Source organism: Triturus cristatus, chromosome 5_2 (genome assembly GCF_964204655.1).
Source record: "Triturus cristatus chromosome 5_2, aTriCri1.1, whole genome shotgun sequence".
NCBI classification, from domain to species: Eukaryota; Metazoa; Chordata; class Amphibia; order Caudata; family Salamandridae; genus Triturus; species Triturus cristatus.
Window position 1 is genome coordinate 861,338,485 of NC_140588.1, and position 22,107 is coordinate 861,360,591.

The following is a 22,107-nucleotide window of genomic DNA, read 5'->3' on the forward strand; positions in this document are numbered from 1 at the left end:
TCGCCTGGGAAATGCCTACATGTTCACTGGAGACCCTTTGGAAAGACCCCGTGGTAAATAAATGGAGAGCAGAAAGGATCTTGAGATATACTGGTATTGCATGTGGTGTCTAACAACACTGGGTCTGGCTTTACTCAGCAAGGCGGAGCCGCTAAGCAAAACATCAAAGAAATTGCCTGTACTGATCCTTATTCTACAACTAACTTCATAGAAATGACAGGAAACAAATTACTGTCACCCTTCTCAGAAATATTTCAAAACAATGAATTTTTATTTTTTATCTCTCTTATCAAAAATTCCTTTTTCGTATAACGAATAATTGCATCATTTTCAAAAATGAACCACAATAACCAAAGAAAAATTATTTTGGTGCCAACAATGAATGACTTTAAGTGAATACATAAATAATCAACAACATAGAAAAAAACTCACATGAAAGACACAAGACAACAAAACATATATATACACTGTAGCATAATTTTTTGTTTAAACGTTTTCAATGGGGTTAAACATTCAAAGAGAAACCCAACAAAACAGTGTGAGATTATTAGACAAAGAAATTCCTGCACAGTACCAATTAAAGGACGTTATTTTTACTCTTCAATACAACAGGCAGAAACTATCTTAGCATTAAACACACTTGTTTTACAAAACAACAAGCAGAAGATCAAACAACAAGTGGAAGGTCAACGCGATTTGAACCCCATTGGTCGTTATCTGGGGTTTCTCTTCAGGACCATTGTCTAAAAAAAAAAATAATAAAAAAAAAAAAACATTTAGAGGTGTGTTTGGATGTAAGCTCTTGAATCAACTAAACTGATAGCTGCACTAGCCCTCTTCCACCTGAGTGACTAGGTTCCCAAATACTAACTTATCTAATTGGCGAAATCAGCCGATTTTGCGTTTTAGGCTTTCGGTCTAAATACTGACTTCAAAAGACTTTCTGAAACAACATAAAAAGACAGCCAGCTTATGAGGAAAGGTTTCGTCATGTCAAGAACGTGATGTTTGAATGCGGCCACTAATTTACTTACTTCATGTGATCAGAGCCTATTGGTCTTGGGAGCAGTTGTGAACGGCACGATGTGACCTGAAATGCAGTGAAAATGAATTGTAACAAACGAAGCAGTGGACGGGGAAGCAACAACGCTGCTTTACCTAGCAGAATCAAGGGGTGGAATTCATGAGTTTTAGTCGCGATTGGTGTCCCGGTACCTTTAAACTTGGAGAGAGGCTGTCGAAATCTCTTTAACGCGTCTGAACTTGATCTCAGTCAAGCTAGAATCTTCGTACTTCCGCATTGATTCTGAAAGGACTTATCAATGTTGCAACATGCACTGCGAGTGGTTGAAAAGGTCAGGTGGCACGTGGTTGGAATCTCATCAGGCCACATGGTTGGCTGAATGAAAACGTAGCTGTCCTGTGATTAAATGGGAATTGTAGTTTTTCGTTATTTCCCATTCTGGTCCAAAACGAATGAAACTTTATTGAGCTGTCGGCAACCCAAGTGTGGATTTATACTTTAGTATAGGTCCAAAGGGACCAGACCCATGTCTATAAATAAGGACAAAAATATGCAAAAAAGTACAAAATTAAACTGTGGTTATCAATGTTCATCTTGGCCAAACCAGTTAAAAACGGAATCTGGCAAAATTCTCTATATTCAGAAAGTCTTTTGAACTCAGTATTTAGACTGAAAGCCTTAAACACCAAATAGGCTGATTTCGCCTATTAGGTAAGTTATTATTTGGGAACCTAGTCACTCATGTGGAAGAGGGCTAGTGCAGCTATAAGTTTAGTTGATTCAAGAGGTTACATCCAAACACGCCTCTAAAAGGTTTTTTTTTTTTTTTTCGTTTTAGTGAATGGTCTTGAAGAGAACCCCCAGCTAACGACCAATGGGGTTCGAAACGCGTCGACCTTCCACTTGTTGTTTGATCTTCTGCTTGTTGTTTTGTAAAACAAGTGTGTTTAATGCTAAGATAGTTTCTGCCTGTTGTATTGAATGGTAAAAATAACGTCCTTTAATTGATACAGTGCAGGAATTTCTTTGTCTAATAATCTCACACTGTTTTGTTTGGTTTCTCTTTGAATGTTTAACCCCATTGGAAACGTTTAAACAAAAAATTCTGCTAGAGTGTATATGTATGTTTTGTTGTCTTGTGTCTTTCATGTGAGTTTTTTTCTATGTTGTCGATTATTTATGTATTCACTTAAAGTCATTCATTGTTGGCACCAAAGTAATTTTTCTTTGGTTATTGTGGTTTATTGTTGAAAATGATGCAATTATTTGTTATACAAAAAATGAATTTTTGATAAGAGAGATAAAGAATAAAAATACATTGGTTTGCATTATTTCTGAGAAGGGTGACAGTAATTTGTTTCTTGTCATTTCTATGAAGTTAGTTGTAGAATAAGGATCGGTATTGCATGTGAGCAGCAGGCCACAGATTCAAGTTCCTGCTCCCACTCACATACCATATCCAAGATGACTACTTGAGCGAAACAGTACCTGGCCCTTACATCTTGGCTGGACATTCCAAATAGGTTGATCCTCTATCTGAAGATCCTCTCTGCTCTCCTCCTCCACCTCAAGTAGTTTTGCCGCATGGCAAGGGGCAGAGCAACAAACACATTCAGTGACATGTTGAAAGGGTTTATGTGTGTCTGCGCTGCATTCATCCATGCTGCAGAGCTGGGATCGGCTGCAGTGTGTCAGCTGATGTATGGCAGGGGATGGTAGGCACTTGGACAGGTGTTTACCCTTGAGGAAAATGATCAACGGCCAAAGTGCGTGTATTACGGTCCGGAATTGGAGGTTCCGGCCCAAGAGCGGGGATTCCAGCCCGGAAGCGGAGATACTGGCCCGGGAGCGGAGATTCCGGCACGGGAGCGGAAATCCCGCTCCAAGTGCGGAAATTCCGTCCTGAGTGTGGACGTAAAGTTAGTAGTCATAAATCCATTCTGTGAATACCAAAAGTAGTAAGTTCATTCTGTGAATGCCAAAAGTAGTAAGTTCATTCTGTGAATGCCAAAAGTAGTACGTTTTGGATTTTGTCCTAAGTTAGTTCTGTGAATCGGGCCCGGGGTCACTAATCCACACATCAATTTACCATCGGAGCATTTGCACTGTGGCACTGATCAGCAGTGGTACAGTGCCCAAAGCATCTAAAACCAGCAAAAACATGTGAGGCAACAGCAAAAAATGACAGGGAGACCCACGCCAATGGTGGCAGGTCTAACAATGACACATTGGTTAGTCCCAAAGTGGAACTTACTCTATCTCTCTGAATCTGGCAACTAGCACCTGATTCAGTGATTTTCCTATAGCCTGCTGGCACTTCATTATAGTAGCACCTTAAGGTGCTAGCATTAAGCCCCTTTAAATATGATCTGTGGGGTTGACATGCAGCTGTTGAGGACGGACCTGTAATTTAGGTTTTGTTTGCAGGGAGGGGAACTGAAACCTGGGTAATCGGACTCTCTCGCAAAGGTTCTGTTTGTTGCCCTTTTTTTGTATATTCCACAAGGGATGCAAGATCTTCTATTTTCCCAAGGCGAAACAATATAGGCTTCAGAGAGTCTGTTATAAAGTTAGTGATCTTAGGATAAAATTCATTGAAAAATACTTGTAGTCTGACCAATTTCCGAGATATTTCCATCCTGAGCTGGACTAGGCGTACATTTTTGGTTACTTAGGCATTGTTTCTTGGAAGTGGTACCCAATTCAGTACTTTTTCTTTTGCCCCCTTTGGCCTTTCAACTCCACCCTCATTCTGTATTCCAGTTTCAGTCTGATGGTGACTGGTAGGGTAATTACAAAGTACTTTGGGAGAGAGGGCTACTGTCAGATGGGACACCTGGCTATCACCAATCCCTTCCCTTATCAACTTTTGGTCTGGGCCCATACTGGTGGAAGAAAGAGACATCCTGAGTTTTGCCAATTATATTTCCTTGTTAAAAACTCCAACAGCCCATTGTAGAAACCTATAAAGATAGGTACCAGGAGCTGGATACACAGGCGTTGTCTTGTGCATCACCATCCCACCAATTAACTGATCAGTTCTGTAATTATTCCAAATAAATACTGATGACATTGATTTGTGTGGATGGCGCAGGTCATTAAAGGCAGTACCTTACAGAATCCATTGACTACCGGTATTCCTCCTATGCTGGAACCACGAGGGGGGACCCAGTCCAGCCTCTTCTGGGCTCGGACAGGTGCAGACGGGCCCACCCTTGGCCAGGGCAAAGCCCTGGTGCAGCGCATGCGTGTCCCACACTGCGGTGTTCAAGGCAGCGCTTTGAGCATGTTGGTGGTGCCTCCCTCCTGGCAGAAGCAGTGTGGTGCCATGGGACAGCGAGTCCCACATGGGCAGGTGAGGCAGGTGTAAGTTTGGAAGTCCTCTGCCATGGGGTCGAGATAGCACTTAGAGCATGTTGGTGGCACCTCCTCCCTTTCAGAAGCAGTGGTCTGTCCTGAGACAGCGAGTACCACAAGGGCAGGTGAAGCAGGCACCAGTTTGGAAGTCCTATGCCATGGGGGTCAAGGCAGGGCTTTGAGTGTTTTAGTGCGCCTTCCCCCTTGCAGGAGCAGCAGTGTGCCCGGGGACAGTGAAACCCACCTGAACTGGTGATGCAAGCTTTGGTTTGGAAGTACCATGCTGCGGGGGTCAAGGCAGCACTTTGAGAACATTGGTGGTACCTCCCACTTGCAGAAGCAGTGGTGTGCCCTGGGACAGCGAGTCCTACCAGGACAGGTGAAGCAAGTGGCGGTTTGGAGGTCCTGTGCCATGGGGGTCGAGGCAGAGCATTGTGTGTACCTTGGTGGTACCTCCCCCTTGCAGGAGCAGCAGTGTGCCCTGAGACAGTGAGTCCCAGCAGGGCAGATGAAACAGGCGGCGGTTTGGAAGTCACCTACAGTTATAGAGTAAGTACAAAAACCTTAAGATTAACTCGAAGTACATAAGTGTGAACCAGAACTACAATTGGTAACTTTATGATGGGCTTTATGTTGGGGATGAGCGTAACTTAGGTAACATGTTGTAGGGTAATAATGTAAAATTATGCAGAATTACACTAGGACCAAGTGAACTGCTATCCTTTCTGCACAGCTCTGCCTGGTAGCTGCTGCCCCTGACTCTTGCTAGTCTGAATTTGAGGCCCTCCACCACCCACAGACACCAGACTGCGCCTCATACCTGGTGGTCCAGTGGGGAGCTTCTCTGCTCTGCCACTGCTCTGCCCCCTGTCTCTCTGCCTTCTGCCTTTCTGATCTCCTTTTCCTTCTGATTTCTTTTTCCCTCCTTTTTCTGTGCTTTTAAATGTTTCCTTCTTTCTTCTCTCTTGCCTCTTTTCCAGTTCTGCACCTTTTTGCTCCATGTTCCTGCCGCTGCTTGTCCCCCAAGCCCCATCCCCCTCCAGCGATGCTTCCCACTCTCCCACCTCCCAGCTTTCCAGCCCTCCCCCTCACACTACTTATGGTGGCTGCACACAGCTGGTGTGCCAAAGGCTGCCCGTCTGCGCCTGGAACGCACTCAGTGCAATGGACCCTGGTTCTCTCACCATTCACCGCTACAACGCCAGCACTCTCCATGACCTTAACACTGGGTGCCATTACGCCTGCCACTGGGCATCGCCGAAGGACACCCAAGGCCCTTTTCACTGTCGGAACTGCTGCTGCACCGTCACCAACCACCGCACACCAGCCCCACTCACAGCATGACTGACAAACACTGGAACCGGCTGCCTCAACTTCATCCTGCTCAACAAATGTTCACTCCACAAACAGGCCGTGAAGATCTGGGACCTGCTCAACTCCTTCGACCCCGAAAACGCCTTCCTCACGGAAACCTGGATAAACTCCACCTCCGCGCCAGACATCTCCACCGCTATCCTGAACAGCCAAAAGATAATTCACAAGGACTAAATTAATAAACTAAGTGGAGGCATTACCATCGTACACAAAAACATTCTCCGTCTCACCACCTGAGCGGACAACCTCTCGACCAACATGGAGCACCTCAACTTCCAGTTCCGGACCAAAGGAACATCACCATTTGCCACCACCTTATCTACCCCTGGCCCCTTCCCACCCTTCAGAGATTTCATCATCAAATTCATCACACCCCACGCTATTGCCTCCGCGGACTACATCCTCCTTGGTGACCTCAACTTTCACCTGGGCAACTGCTGAAGAATCTCACCACCTTGTGACTCAAACAACTGGTCTGCTCCCCAACCCACTCAACAGGACAAACGCTCAACCCCATCTTCTCCGCCAGTGACAACATCACCTTCAGCCACACCACCGAGCTCCAGTGGGCCAACCACTGCTGCATCCACTTCTACTTAAGCAAACCCACTGTACACCACCACGCCTACCTCCACCCACGCAGAAGTCGGTAAAAGGCCACCAAACAGCAGCTCACCACCTCCCCAGCGGAACCCCTCAACTGACATCCTAATATCTCCACCGATGGATCAGTGACTGCACCGACACTCCGCCTCCCCGGAAGAAAGCCCCAAGCATGTGATACTCAAAGAAAGCCAGCTGGTTCACTCCCACCCAGATGCACCTGCAGATGGGTAAAAAAGAGGAGAAGCAACCCCCAGAACATCACTCAGCCTTCGAGACCATTGTCACTGCACACCACAACTTCATCAGAACAATGAAGAAAGCGGCTCTACAAGAAAGAATCAACACACAATAGTAAATAACTTTTTGCCATGGTCAAAGAATACGGCAGGCCCAGCACAGAGGCAGCAGCCCACCCCCTCCCAAGACCTCTGCAACAACCTCAGCACCTACTTCCACTGCAAGATCAAGGAGATATACAACAGCTTCTACAGCCTCGTTACCCAAGATCCTCCCACTCTACCCAACAACCACTGCAACCTTCTCAGTGGACGACACCCTCAAGATCATGAACAACTTCTACTCCGGAGCACCCTACGACCCCTGCCCACATCACATCTTCAACAGAGCCTGCACCACCATCACCCCTGAACTCTGCCATACCATCAACTGCTCAATCAACTCCATCAAAATATGCAGAGATCGAACCCTTACTGAAAAAACCATCTGCCGACCCAACGGACCTCCAGAACTTTAGAGCCATCTCTCTTCTCCCCTTCCCTCCCCTTTATCAAAGCCCAACTTTCTGAGTTCATTGAAGCAAACCTCATCCATTCACCCAGGTCCTACTCATGCACACATCCAATCACCCAGTCACTACCTTTGCGCTCATCCATTCACTCAGGCAGTACCCATGCACTCATCCTTTCACTCTGGCACTACCCAGGCACTCATTCAATGACCCAGATACTACATTTGCACTCATCCATTCAATGAAGTGCTACTCATGCACTCATCCAATACACTAATCCATTCACCCAGGCACTATCCATGCACTCACTCAATTACATAGGCACTATCCATGCACTCATACAATCATAGAGGCACTACCCTTCCACTCATCCATACACTGAGGCACTACCCATGCAGTAATTCAATCTCCCAGGTACTACCCATGCATGCATCCAATCACCCAGGTACTACTCATGCACTCAGCCAATCACCACACACTATCCATGCATTCACCCAATCACCCAAGCACTATCCATGCACTCACCCAATCACCCAGGCAGTATGCTTGCTTGCACTCATCCAATTACCCAGGCACTACCCTTACACTCATCCATTCCCTCAGGCACTACCCATACAACTGAGCACTACCCATGCACATATCTAATCATTCTGGCACTACCCTTGACCTCATCCTTTCAATCAGGAATTAAGCATGTTCTCATTTACTAACACAGACACTACCCATGCATTCATCCTGTAACCCAGGCACTACCCTTGCAGTCATCTATTCACTCATGCACTACCCATACACTAATCCATTTACCCAGTCACTACCCATGCACACACCCAATCACCCAGGCACTACACATCTACTACTCCATTCACCCAGGCACTACCCATCCACTCATCTATTCCCCAAGGGACTACCCATCCACTCATCCTTTCACCCAGTCACTAGTCATGCACTCATTCATTCACCCAGCCATTATCCATGCACTCATTCAATCACCACACACTATCCATGCATTCACCCAATCACCAAGGCACTATTCATGCACCCACCCAATCACCCAAGCAGTTAGCTTGCACTCATTCAATTACCCAGGCACTACCCTTGCACTCATCCATTCCCTCAGGCACTACCCATGCAACTGAGCACTAGCCATGCACATATCCAATCAATCAGGCATGACCCTTGAACTCAGCCATTCAATAAGGCACTACACATTTGATCATTCATTAACTCAGGTACTACCCATGCACTCATCCTATGACCCAGGCACTACCTTTGCAGTCATCCATTCACTCATGCACTACCCATGCACTCATCCATTCCCCCATCAATATGCATACACACATCCAATCACATAGGCACTACACCTCTACTCCTCCATTCACTCAGGCACTACTCATGCATACATTCAATCACCCATGCACTATTCATGCACTCATTCATTCACCCAGACATTATCCATGCACTCATCCATTCACTCAGGCACTAGCCTTGCACTCATCCTTTCACTCAGGCACTACCCATGCACTCATCCATTTGCCAATGCAGTACCCATGCACACATTCAATCACCCAGTCTCTACCTTTGCACTCATCCATTCACTCAGGCACTATGCATGCACTCATGCATTAACACAAGCACTATCCATGTACTCATCCTATAACCCATGCATTACCCTTGGAGTCATCCATTCACCCTTGCACTACCCATGCACTCATCCAATCACCCAGGCACTATCCATGCACTCATCCAATCACCCATGCACTACCTTGTACTTATCCAATTCCTCAGGCACTACCCTTGCACTCATCCTTTCACTCAGGCACTACCCTTGAAATCATCCATTCAATCAGGACCTACACATGTGCTCATTCATTAACTCAGACACTACCCATTCTCTCAACCTAAGATCCAGGCACTACCCTTGCAGTCATCGAATCATATACACACTACCCATGCACTCGTTCATTCTCCAAGTCAATACCCATGCACACATCCAATGACCCAGGCACTACATCTCTACTCCTCCTTTCACCCAGGCACTACCCATGTGCTCATTCATTCACCCAGCCATTATCCATGCACTCATCCATTCACTCAGTCACTACCCTTAAACTCATCCATTCTCTCAGGCACTTCCAATGCACTCATCCATTCACTCAGGCACTACCCATGCACACATCCAATCACCCAGTCTCGACCTTTGCACTCATTTATTCACTCAGGCACTATGCATGCACTCATGCATTAACGCAGGCATTACCCATGCACTCATCCTATGAACCAGGCATTACCCTTGGAGTCATCCATTCACCCTTGCACTACCCATGCACTCATCCACTCACTCATGCTCTTCCCATGCACTCCATTTACCCAGGCACTATGCATGAACACATCCAATCACCCAGGTACTACCCATGCACTCATTCATTCACCCAACCATTGTCCATTCACTCATTCATTCACTCAGGCAATACTCTTGCACTCATCAATTCTTTCAGGCACTACCAATGCACTCATCCATTCACTCAGGCACTACCCATGCACTCATCCATTCACCCATGCAGTACCAATACCATGCGCACCTCCAATCACCCAGTCACTACCTTTGTACTCATCCATTCACCCAGGAACCACCCATGGACTAATTTTTTCACTTAGCCATTATCCATGCACTCATTCATTCACTCAGGCACTACCCTTGCACTCATCCTTTCACTCAGGCACTATGCAAGCGCTCATTTATTAACTCAGGCACTACCCATTCAGTCACCCTATGATCCAGGCACTACCCTTGCAGTCATCCACACACTACCCATGCACGCATCTATTCACTGAGGCACTACCCATGCACTCATTCTTTCACTCAGGTACTACCCATGTTATGGTATGTTAATTTTGTTTCTTAAATGCAACGGTTACCCAAGGGTGTCCTGGTGATGGCTACTGCCTTTCAAACAGAGAGTTATATGAGGACCTATGCAGTGAAAAAACAGGTTTTCAGTCCTTTCCTAAATGTCATTTGCTCAGTGGCATTCCTAGTATGGAAAGTAAGCTCATTCCAAGCCCTTGCGGCACAGGTGATGAAGCCTCTTCCACTCCAGTTGACTTTTTTAAAGGGGGGTATAATCACCCCTTTGCCTCCTGAGGAGCGAAGAGCTCTTCTGGGCAAGTACCATTGAAAACGCTGTTTCAGGTAGTACAGGACAATTCCTTGAAGAGCTTTAGAAACAGTGCACAGGGATTTAAATTGAATCCGTCATTTAAGTGGAAGCCAGTGCAGCCTTTTTATTTCTTTTGTGACAGAAACAAACTTTGGTATCCCGGTCAGCAGTCTAGCTGCTGCATTTTGCAGGAGTTGGAGTTTGTTTAAATGTCACTTTTGAATATTTAGGTAAAGGCTTTTACAGTAGTCCACATGCGACAAAATGAGAGATGCCATCACTACTCGTTAGCTGTCTACCTGTAAGAATGACATTATTTTCTTGATCATTCTGAGGAGGTGGAAGCTAGCAGAGGCAACCGCATTTATCTGGTCCCCAAAGGTATGTTTATTGTCGATTATGATCCCCTGATTTTTTGCTTTCCTTGATGGCTCTGGGAGCTTCCCTAGTTCCACCAGTCTGAAGTCCAAAAATTGGAATTGTTTCCGAAAAAGAGGACCTCGGTTTTGCTGGAGTTTAACTTCAGGCAATTCATGGTCATTTGCATCTTGACCGCTTTAATGCAGTCATGGAACCTTTTCCCTTTCTCTGCCTCCTGCCCTGGTCGCAAAGTCACCACAATTTGTGTGTCATCTGCCTAAGATGTCAACTGAAATCTGAAATATCTGATCAGAGCCGACAGGGGCACCACGTAAACATTAAAAAGTGTGGGATTGAGGGAGGAGCCCTGGGGTACTCCACAAGGTAGGGAGAAAGGTTTGGAGCTGGCTTTTTCTAAATCCACAGATTGAATTATTTCCATAAGGAAAGATTTCAGGAAATTCCAGGCATTGCCTGTCTTGCACCCCACAGGCCGATAAACAGTCCATCATGGTGGACCGTATTGATGGCCGCGGAGAGGTCCAACATAATTAGTGCTGCATTGCCTTCTTGCTCCAGGGCTTCTCTTAATTTTTCAGTGGATTTCATAAGGGCGGACCCTGTACTGTGTCTTGCCCTAAATCCATATTGGGTAGGATCTAATATGTTATTTCCTTGGAGGAACATACTGAGTTGAATATTCATGATTTTTTCAACACGATTTGCCGGCAGAGGGAGATAAGAAATTGGCCGGTAATTATTAGGATCCTTGGGGGTCAAGATTTTGTTTCTTAACCAGAGGAAGAATGGATGTAGTTTTCCATCTTTTAGGAAACTGCTCAGACTCAAACATGGCATTAAATAAGGGGGTGAGTGCCATTCCAATAAGTTCAGTAACTTTTTTAATTACAGAGACTGGGAAGGGATCGTAAGGGGATCCAGACCTAGTGGAAGCCAGGAGATTTATAGTGTCTCGCTTCTCCAGTGGGGAGCACTTGTCTAGAGTAGGCCGTGGATCAGTTGTAATTCTGGCCTTCACGGATGGCTCATCCGTTCCTTTTATCAGGGAGAGTCTAAAAAAAGAAAAAATGGCTTCCACCTTCTGTAGAAAGAATACGGTGATTTTCTCGCATGATTCTGAACTACTCTGAGTTTTAGGATGACTAGGGGTGGCCAATTTGGTTCCCGTCCTAAAAAGTTCTTTGGTTGAAGATCTAGCCTGTGTGATTTGATCTGTAAAGAAGGCACTTTTTGTATCAAATAGCAGCTTTTTGGAAAGAGTGAGACTCTGTTTGTAAAGTTATTTTTCTGCCTCATTATAACCTTTTTTCCAGTTGCGTTCTAAACGCTTACAGGCAAGTATTTGTTTCCTCAGATCTTCGGAATACCAGGGGATGAAGGTTGGGAATGCTTGGGAACCCATGTTTTCAATGGGCTAATTTGTTACATGCTGTCTCTATCCACTCTGTATAGCAGGTTGTGGCTTCTTCCACTTCAGTGGGAAAAGAGCAAACCTTTGCCGTAAGAAGATCTTCTAGCTCTGTACTCCTAATTTTCTTCCAGACTCTTATTTTTATCCGCTTCTTGGGCGCTCCCATACTATAGTGAGGGTTGGGAGGTGCTAACTCGAACTGAATTGCAACATGATCTGTCCAAGCAAGTGGCAGCACCCCCATGCATGTTAGTTGTGGGTGGTTGGAGAAAATCCCATCTAAGGGATGCCCTGCAACATGGGTGTGACGTTTTATGTTTTGCCTTAATTCTCCACTGTTCATCACCTCAACAAGAGTGATTGTTTCAGGCTCAGAGAGTGCTTCCAAATGAAAGTTAAAATCCTTAAGGATCGTGATTGAGTTGGAATAGAGCCCATCCTCTAACAAAGTTATGACCAAAGTTAGGAACGCACTTCTTGGGCCTGGTGGTCTGTACAGAAGAATGCTCTTAAAAGAGTTATAATGAGGGGTGTAAAAACTAAAAGAAAGTGCTTTGCATGCCGAGTTAGATGCTGTCAGGAAGGCAGCATGTAAGAAGTTATGGTATATAAATGTCAGTCCCCCCCTCTCCTAAGAGGTCTATCTTGTGTGTGATAGAGAAACCCAGGTGGTGTGGCTTTAGCCAGATCTGGCCCTGAGACCTTATTTGACCAAGATTCGGGGATAAACGCAAGTTTTATATTGTGATTCTCTATAATTAATGCACCCTCTTTGCTATGTTTGACCTATGATCTGGCATTTAGCAGTAGGCATCACATTGGTTAATTTCAGGCCCCTTATTAATTGTCCCTTTCTGAGGCTTAGGGGGCGTAACTGTGTGAAATAAAATTTGGGGGAGAGTTTGATTACAGTTTGGAAATGTAAAAAGCACATTACTGGGAGTTGCACAAAGTGTTAGAATCAGATAGGCAGTGTCCTTAATTTTGGGATTCATGGCAAGTAATTCGACCCTTGAATAGGTCAAGGATCCTGGCTTCTGGGAAGCAGAGGGGATGGCGCTGAGCACGATTCGAGCGTGGATGTCGCAGACGGGCTTGCCTTTGGTGTGCCATTGGCGCGCATGTGGTGCACCCACTGCACGGCCGCATCAGTGTGCACATTCAGTAGTGTTGGGCTGAACAACCAGCCCGCTGACGAAGATGGTGGCCTCGCTCAAACTTGCGTTATACGGCTGTCCTTGGCAAAGTGCAGCGTGCAAATTGACAATATTCAATATTCAGCAAAAAGTCACAAATAGTGAAGGATCTGAAGAAAATCCCCCTCTTAAACCTGGTCAAAATTGAAAAGGACATAGATTATCTCTTTGCTAGGTGGAAAAACCTCCCTATGACGATCTACGAAAGGGTAAACCTAGTAAAGATGTCGGTCCTCCCTAAACTGACATATCTTTTCAACACGATCCCTCTCACTTTTCCACAGAAAATCATCAGTAAAATTCATGGTAAAATTGGAAGCTTTATATGGGGGCAGAAAAGCGCAAGATTATCATGGAAGAAACTAAGACGAAATCTCTTAAAGGGCGGCCTGGCCTTACCAGATATTAACTGGTACCTAATGGCATTTCAGTTTGAGGGCATTAGGATGTTGTTAACAACTCCAGCGGAGACTAAGTGGGGTAGGCTTTTGGGGGAAATGGTATCAGCAGAGGGGGACAACGGGCAAGGTGGGTTTCTGTATAAATTCGGGTCTCCCAGATTTTTTAAACGTGTGCGCCTCAAGGTCTTGAAAACTACCTTGTCAATCTGGTTCAAAATGAGGCAAATTTGGGGTATAGGTTATTTTTACGATTTCGCCCCAAAATGGGATTCACCAGGGACCCCAGAATGCATGAATGACAACCTAGCGACTCCTATAAGAAAGGCTGGCTTGTGGAGAGGGTCGGACCTGGTTGACTTATGAAGTACTGGGTATTTTAAGCCCAGCGGTGCAGGGGAACACACCCTATGACTTCGGGGTTCTTCCTGTTTCAGACCTACAGAAACACAGAGTCTTCTGGGTGAAGTCAAAGATCAGTTTATTGGCTGCAGACCAATTACAGGCGTCCTAGAAGTACAACAGCGTGTATGTTCTCAGGAGACTGCTAAAAATCACAGAAACGGGCTTCTTCTTAAATACAGATTTTCCTGCCTCAGGCATACATTCTTAGGTTTATGGCATGGTCATTCAAAGTGTACATTACAAACGAAAAAGCAGAGTCATGATGACCATCCCACATTCCAGTGAAGCCAGCCCACAATTATTTACACAGTAAAGCTCAGATCCCACATCAGATATCGATAGGCCCCAATAAACATGAGCATCTCCTGTTTTGGGAAACAAGCCATAAAGCAGGAACAGCAATGTGTGAAAGAGATTAGCCGGAGGCTTGTGTAGGATGAAAAGACTTTATGGTGTGTCAAGCCCTGATGCTAATCACAGGTGGCCAGAGGACGGGGAACTCGTGAGACCAGTTTGACCTGGGGCAGCGGAGCCAAGCCGCCCAGGTCACAGAGAAGTCAAGGAAAGGCACATGTGCTCTAAAAGGCCCGTTTTAGCTTCATGCTATATAGCCTATGTGAGGGCAACCATAAGATGGCCACCGATACAAAATGGAACCCACGCAGTGATGTGAAATAGCGTATACACAGTGCATTCATAGAAACGTTACAGAAAGCACTCGTACATACCGCATTAACCATTCGCGGTTCACTAATACCGAGATAGACAGGGGTAGGGCCCTGTCTCCTATGCGGTCCCAAATTCTAAAGTACGACAGACCCTCCTTTTGCCCTTACATAGGCAATAACTATACTCATTTCAATCCGAGTCTAGGTCAATATTCACGAAGTCATGGAGATGTTGCTGCTGCATCATCCTATTACTTAGCTCGTCCCTCGATACAGGTTTCCTTACACATAATGTAGCACAGAGGCCACATATCGCAGGAGCACACTGTATGCACAGACAGAACAGGAAAAGGATGGCTAAGATCATTCCAATGAACATCAGAACTTTCCAACCCCAGGCAGATATCAGTTCCCAGAACCATCCCACCAGTGACCAATCTCCTTTATCCACGTGTATGGACTCAGATATTTTATGCAGTTTGGAGATGGCTTGATAGACTGTTGGAGCGTTGTCTGGTATGAAAATGCAACAACTGGATTGGATAACCTTACATACTCCACCGCGGTCTGCAAGTATGACGTCTAGAACCATGCGGTTCTGCAAAGTCATGAGGCGATCCGCTTGGAGCTCAGCTGTCAAATTACCAAGGGCACCAGCCGTAACATTAACAGTGGATTCAACCACACGAGTCAGTTGTCTCAGGTTCCTACTATTGACCATAGGTCCCCAAAACGGCAGGAAACCCAAAAAGAAATCTCCCGCTTCCTGACCGGCAGTATCCTCCTTACTAATCACGCCTCTCACAACTCTGGTCTTGTGATAGTCGGAGGCGGCAGTAAATGTGGGCGGTAGCAGATTTGCAATATAACATGTGCCCGATAAATCAGGGGGCAACCATGTATATGCTCGGTCATTGCAGATAAAATATGTACCCTTGGCAGCCAAAAACGCAGGGGAAAACTGTGACGGAAAAGTGTACGTTTCAGTACAGTCACTTCTTCCCAGTTGAGCTCTAGGATTCTGACCATTACCTTGCAAACAGAACCGACCTATGTGGGGTACGACCCAGATTGGGGATGAGATTTTCCGCTGTCTTTCACCCAGACTAATACTATACCCCGTCGCGTTCCACCCTACATAAGCTCTCAACTCTTCTTTTGGAATGGATGAGTATGCATCGATATCTCTACTCATATCGGCAACTCCTTTCACTAAAGCTTTGTTATTGGTGCTAGGTCTGATGGAACGCGGTTGTCGTGGGGAGTACGCATCTAGTGCATAGAGAAACATGGTCTTGAATGCCCATGACGATCCATTGTAACTATACGGCAGCACCAGATAGGGAATACCCTTATTAATGGTATGCGGCATCAAACCGCACACCCAACAATTCGTCGTATTCATGACTAGTTGGTGCTGGTGCAGGAGCTGAATAAACGAGTTATTCACAAACTCAGATCGTCTAGCTTGTTCATGTTCAGGCAGAGGGTGAAAAGAGTGTGAGGAGACAGTAGGAGGAGGTGTAGGCTGTACAGTGGGTGCAATGGGCTCTTGAGAGGAGAAGAATACAAATCCTACAGTAAACACTACCATACTACACAATACTAACAGGCATAATAATACAAAACGTTTGCGTGTCATGATTTTACACATTCTTGTTTTAAAGTTCATTTCCTCAGTGAGTCTCTCCATCTTACAAAACTCCATCCTCTAATCGTGCCGCTCGCGGCGGGTGAGTATCTTCTGCTAAGGAGTATGCCTGTCAGTCCAGGGAACGCCCTAGACCAACCAGAACCGTCGACCTAACGTCTTCGGCCTATACCCAAAGTCTTGGCACCGCGACCCTGCGGCTGAACCCGGATGGTGGTTCGAAAAACAAAAATCAAGAAAGTCCTTCAGATGGGAGAGCTCTGGTTATCAAAAAATAAAAAGGTAAAGAAAAAAGAATATTTATTTGTCCGTGGGCCTGGGCCTCAGATTGTAACGAAAGCGGCTGGGCACTATTTGATCTTGAAACAAGAGTTCAGGCTCTGTAGTGTCCAATCGAGCAGACGGTGGCACAGCTTCTTGCAAAATATCGTCACTTTCCTGCGCTGAAGCTGTGCCTTTTATGCGTGCATCACTGAACGGCACAAAACGAGGTACAGTGTCTGCTTCAGAGTCTGCGATACCCTCCTGGACCCACTGGTCATACGGCAGAGGCAAAGGGATCCTTTTGATGTGGGCGCCGTGGATCCAGTTTTTCTTCCCCTTCACTCAAACAGCTGATCTTGTCGACAGCAGCACGAGGTGAGGGCCAATCCAGCGGGGCTCCTCATTGGTCTTCCACTGAAAATTCTTCACAAGGATCCACGTGCCTGGTTCGATAGGGTGTCCAGGAGCTTCAGAAGCCGGGGGGAGAGTATCATGCACCTGTTGGTGTAAAACACGCAGTTTAACTGTCAATTCGTGCAAGTAATCAAGTAACACTGGATGCTCGATCTCACTGAATTTTGTCGGTCTTGGCACACCCCATACATTGGCCGGGCGGCCAAAAACGACCTCGTAGGGACTAAGTCCCACCCGTGAGTGTACGGTCATTCTTATGGATAGGAGTGCTAAAGGCAGGGCATCAGGCCATTTAAGACCTGAGCTCGCTTGGATTTTGGCCAGTTTAAGTTTGAGAGCGCCATTGTAGCGCTCTACTAATCCTGCTGATTGGGGGTGGTTTGCAGCGTGAAACTTCTGCCTTATGCCTAGTCCCTCACACACATTCTTCATCACTTTACCCACAAACTCACTCCCATTATCACTCTACACCATTCTTGGCATTCCAAACCTAGGGAAAAATTCCTTCACAAGGGCTTTGGCTGTGGATAGAGCAGTGTTATCTTTTAGAGGATAGGCCTCTATCCATTTTGAGAAAGCGCAAACAACCACCAATACATATTTCGGGTTGTTGCACCATTCCATGTGGATAAAATCTAGCTGCAAAACTTCAAATGGATATGATGGAGGCGCAAAATGACCAGCTGGAGTCGGGGTCCCCCTACCAGGGTTGTACTTCAAGCATACCATACAATTCTTGACCACATTCTCTGCACACTAAGGAATTCCAGCATTCTGCCATACTGGAGCCAACAACTTACAGATTCCTTTCGTACTGATGTGTGCCATTCCATGTGCCATAGTAACCACTGGAAGCACATATGCATCAGGTAACAACCAACGCCTATGTTCTGACAAATCAATCCAACAACCATTCTCATCCAACTTACCCATACTTTCTCTCCACTTGCTTAACTCTTTCTCTGTGGCTTCAGCTTGAAGGGACTTTACACTCTCTATTGTGTTTTCACACATTCCAACATCACCAACCCATCTTGCAGGGCCTGCAACATACATTCGAGTCTTCACATCTTTTGCTGTTTCTTTCGCGACTTCATCAGCAAAAGCATTACCACGACCAACATCATCAGTGATTTTCTTGTGCGCACTGCATTTCATAATCGCAACTTGCAACGGTAGGGTCAGTGACTCAAGGAGATCATTCACCAACTTGCCATTCTGAATCTTAGCTCCATGCGAAGTCAGGAACCCACGTTCCTTCCACAATCGCCCAAAACTATGAGCCACGCCAAAGGCGTACTGGCTATCTGTATATATATTCACTCTCATTCCCTCAGACAACACGCATGCTCTCGTAAGGGCAATCAATTCTGCTGCTTGAGCCGAATTTTGTGGCACACGTGCAGTTTCAACAATCGTGTGTAAAGTCGTGATAGCATACGCAGCAGTCGTATCACCATTCGGAAGCTTGAAACACGAACCATCCACCCATAAAGTACCATCACACTCAGTCAGGGGAGTATCTTTGAGATCTACTCTCCCTTTCGTCTCTTCTTCTGTTCTGAACAGACAATCATGTTGCTCTATCTCATCTAGGTCTGCTGGAATTGGTAATAGTGTAGCTGGATTCAACGTGTTACATCTCTTTATGTGTATGTGGTTCGCTAACAGTGTCAGCTCATAACCAGATAATCGCGCACTAGTTAAGTGCTGTGTCTTAGTCCTGTTTAACAATGTGTCCACAGCATGTGGAACCATAACAATCAATGTGTTATCCATTACTAGGCCAGCAGACTGTCGAATAGACATGGCTGCGGCGGCTGTGGCTCTCAGACAGCTTGGCAATGCCCTCGATACAGGGTCCAAGGTTGATGAAAAATACGCGCATGGACGCGGTCTGTCGCCAAAAGGCTGTGTTAACACTGATAATGCACAACCATCTTTCTCATGAACATACCATGTAAAAGGCTTGCTGTAGTCAGGGGTACCCAACACAGGAGCTGAACACAATGCATTACGCAATTCCAAAAAACTTTTCTGACACTCTTCAGACCATGGGATAGGATTCGGTGTGTCTTTGCATGTTAATGCTAACAAAGGTTTTGCCAACAAAGAAAAACTTGGTATCCAATGCCTACAGTATGAAGTAATGCCCAAGAAAGCACGCACTTCTCTCTGTGTTCTTGGCACACTCAACTGTGCAATGGCTTGAATTCTTTCTGGGGTCAGTTTCCTTCCCTCCTTCGACAAGAGATGACCTAAGTAGGTCACTTCTTGTCGACAATATTGCAGCTTGGAGAGAGACACTTTGTGATGGCAGGCAGACAAATGACGCAACAATGACAAGGTAGCTTCTTTGCAAATCTTTTCAGTATCTGCGGCGACGTACTGAATGAGGATAGCACCACCAGGTAAAACCAGTGCATCAAGCTGCGCTTTTAAAGCCTGACTGTATATTGATGGACTCTCACAGTAGCCTTGGGGAGCGCGTTTAAAGCGGAAGCTTCGGCCTCCTAAACTGAAGCCAAAAATGTCTCTGCTCTCCTCTGCAATTGGGATGCTAAAGAAAGCATTCTTTAGATGGATCACTGAGAACCATGCAGCGGATGCTGGAATCATAGTTAACAAGGTAGTTATATCAGGGACAACTGGAAACTGTGGTACAACAATCTTATTAACCTCTCTAAGATCAATCACAAATCTGTAAACAGGTGGCTGTGAGGGGTCCGTTCATTTTAAGACAGGTAAAACAGGACTGTTGCAAACATTGCCTCTTGTCTCTTCAATTACGCCCTTCTTAATCAAATCGCTGACAATTGCTAACAATGCTTTCTGACCTTCATTTGAGATCTTGTACTGGGGAACACGTGGCAATCTAACATTGGCTTTTAAAGTGACCACATATGGCGGTATTTCCAAAAGACCCACATCATTGGGACCAGTAGCCCAAAGGACATCCGGAAGGGATGACAATTCAGGTGGCATTGCGTTTTTAGACAAATACATTGGAGAAATCACTTTCTTACCTAATGTAAGTTGTACTCCTGAAGGAGAACAATATAGCGTCGCATGCAATCTTTTTAACAAATCTAAGCCTAGCAAATTTTCACCACAACCTGTTGTTAGAATGAGGGGTGCTTTTAGCTCACAAGGTCCAACAGAAAGTGACATAGGACTAGAAATCGGGTTCCTAACTGGGGCGCCAGAAAAACCTACTGAGACATTCATTTCGCCAGACAAAGGCGCGCCAGGGAGTTTTGAATGCATAATTGAACTCTTTGCAGCACCAGTGTCTAGCAGAAAAGGCTCTGTTATATTCGCTGTAGTTACTTTAACATAGGGTCCACTCTGATCCACTGGCACTGAAACAACTCCCTCTGTCTACGGCGATCCTAGTAATCATCATCTTCTTCATTGTCATCTTCTGCATAATAATCATTACTGTAGTACTGAGCTGTATTACCAGTCGCGTTGGCTTGCTGATCGAAGCTATTCATATAATTTTGAGGCGGAAGAGGACGCGCGTTCCGGGGAGCATGTCCACGCCCTCTGCCTCTAGGAGCTTGCTGACCACCTCTACCTCTTGCGCCATACGCATTACTGTTACGCTGCATCAATTTAGGGCAACTATATTTAAAATGACCTTCCTCTTTGCAATATGAACATTGGTTGGGCCCTACAGGTATTCGTGGTTGATAATACCCATTAATTTGCTGATTATTCTGAAACTGTTGGGGCTGCTGATAGACACCTTGTGCCTGCCTATAATTATTCTGTCCTCCACGTGGCGGATAGGCCTGCTGCCAAAGGACCTTTGTCTTTAGTTCTTTCGTTTTCTTATCCGTTCTATCCTTCTCATCTTTGTCTCTATTCTCATAATACTGTGCAGTAGCCAGTATTTGCGCTGAAGAGGAAACAGCCCAAGAACTTTCTGAGTCTTTAAGTTTCTTACACAACTCGGGGAGTAGATTCTGCACAAATTTATCAACAAATAACCGTTGGCCACCTTCAGTGCTCATGTCTTGACCACTGTGGTCGATAAACGTTTCTTCAAACCTGATGAAAAAATCAGACACTGTCTCATCTTTCTTCTGCTTACATGTGGATAGTTTATCCCAATTTACCCGCATCGCGGGCATTATGGTCTTCATGTAGTTAATAATTCTACCAGGGAGCTCTGCTATGAGGGGCTCAGGTTTCGCACCACCAACTTGTCGAGCGTCTGCGGCAATGATATTAGCCCACGTGTCGCCCAATTCTGCAGCGTGATCTATATTACGAATGGATCCCCATAAAGGCTGCGGGACCACATTCCCAAACAGCATATCTATGTCGGCTAGATTCATTACACATGATTCTGCAGTTTGTGACAACTCCTTATAATATCCTGCAGGGTTCTTACGGGGATCAGGCAATGTCTGTTTAAGTGCTAACACCTCAGATCGCTTCCATGGGACATGTACCCAAACACGCTGAAAATGTGCTAGGACAGCTGGATTAGCATTCGGATCAGCAGGTCTCCAAACTGGAGGAACCTCACGCATCGGATATTGGCGCGCTTTTACCTCCTTCCCTATAGGAAAATCCTGGTCAAACAATGATTGCTGACAATCGCCATTTCTGAGGGACAGTAAAGTCGCAACTGCTTTATCTACATTGGGGCCCACAATTACACCTGTTCCGAAACAAATCGCACTCAACACAATTCCTGTGGGTTTGGGCTTGCACCCTTATCCTCCAATTCCTCACAGAGGAATTCACACATTTTATCAAAGACATACCTCTGTTTTGGGGCATCCCATTGGTGAAAAACGTTAACAACCTGTTCCACATCATAGAGTGAAGGGAAACCAATCCACCTACGTGCCAGATGATCTAACACCTCTTTCTCTTCGGGACCAGGTAGCTGCCTACGCAATTGCTTACGCTGTAAACCAGGAGTCACACTAGATGACCCAAAGAGAGGCGACATCAAACTAGTAACTACATTAGCTAGTCGTTGTCGTGCTGAAGGAGAAGTTGAGGCGAAAACAGGGGGATAGACAGAGGGAA